General features: G+C 41.7%; 1 pseudogene; it reads right to left on the bottom strand.

Moving 5' to 3' along the window:
• Positions 1–339: 339 nt before the first annotated feature.
• LOC115836176 lies at positions 340–438 on the bottom strand (annotated as a pseudogene).
• Between the last annotated feature and the right edge of the window lie 1,026 nt (positions 439–1,464).

Here is a 1,464-nt window from a genome sequence, read left to right as displayed (position 1 = left end):
CTTGCGTCATATTTCTGTTGGGCAGCATTGGTGTAGACTGCTGCTTTTTAAACTGTGGGTTGGAACCCACTAGGAAATCTAAAATCAGTATAATGCACCACAATCAGAGGTTTAAAACCGGATGGATTAGAATAGAACAGAATGGACTAGAATAGAAAACTGAGTGTATCATGTATAGTCAGGTAAGTACTATTTGGTGAAACTTGTTTCAGTGGTTGGGCATGGTGTCTCCTACCTGTAGTCCCAACACTTAGGGAGGCAGAGGTAGGAAGATAACTTGAGCCCAGGGTTTTGAGACCAGTCTGGGCAACATAGCAAGACCCCATCTCCACCAAAAACAAAAAAACAAAAGACACAACTTGTTTTAATTGTAGACATGTATTTGTAATAGCCACAATGTGAAAGGTATTTCTAACCTTCTCTCCTTTCATAAAACACTATGTGAAATGTATTTCTTAGTGTGAATCTCTGTCATAAAAGTTGGAAAATAACTGGTATAGATAGCCATAGTCTGTTTTGTTCATATATAGAGTCCTCTTCCATTAGAAAAAATTTTTAATTTTCTCAGAATTATTTATTTTCTTTTTCAGAGTCACTCTAGGGTTCTGGATGGAATATGTCCCTGTGGTTTTGCTGTCAATCCTTCAGCTTCCATCATAGTTTTCACCGACTGTCACCCATCATTTTTTTACTTTCCTTCTTATGCAGCTGATATTCCATGGTTCATCATTTTAATAGCTCCTTTGCACACAGTCCATTGCCTCTCTTGCTTTGACATATAGCCCTGGCAAAACACTAACTCCAGTTAAAGCCTCTCATCTACTCATGCAGCTGCATGTCATTGGAGACTAACACAATTTTGTTGCGTGGTCTCACTTGCTCTTCATACTCCTCTGCAATTCTACTACATCTCCCTATCCAGTGGCTGTCTAACATGCATCAGAACCTTCTGTGTTTTATACAGATTGCTGGACTCTACCTTGAGTTTCTGATTCAGTGGGCATATTGGCTATCTAGTACTGTGTAATAAATTAACTGAAAACTTAGCACTTTACAATGAACTTAAAAAAGAAAAATCTCACCATTTCTGAGGGTCAAGAATCTGGGAGAAACTCCCCTTGGTAGTTGTGGCTTAGGATACCTGGTGAAGTAGCAGTGAAGATGTTGGCTGGGGCTGTAGTCATCAAAAGGCCTGGGGATGCACTCCAAGGCTCACAGGAATGGCTGTTGGCCAAAGGCTACAGTTCCCTGCCATGTGGGCCCCTCTAGGCCAGCTGGTTTTGTATAGAACAAGTGACAAGAGAGAGAAACATACGGAGAGAAAGAGGTGTAAAGGCAGAGGCTTCAAGCTTTTAAACCTCTGTCTTACTCCGTTGGTTACACAGACCAACCCTGGTACAACGCAGGGTGGGACTAGACAAGGGTGTGAATGCCAGGAGGCAGGGACCATCAGGGACCATCTTG

The sequence above is a fragment of the Nomascus leucogenys genome, chromosome 7b, assembly GCF_006542625.1.
Source record: "Nomascus leucogenys isolate Asia chromosome 7b, Asia_NLE_v1, whole genome shotgun sequence".
Classification (NCBI taxonomy): domain Eukaryota; kingdom Metazoa; phylum Chordata; class Mammalia; order Primates; family Hylobatidae; genus Nomascus; species Nomascus leucogenys.
This window is presented reverse-complemented; position numbering and strand designations above follow the sequence as displayed.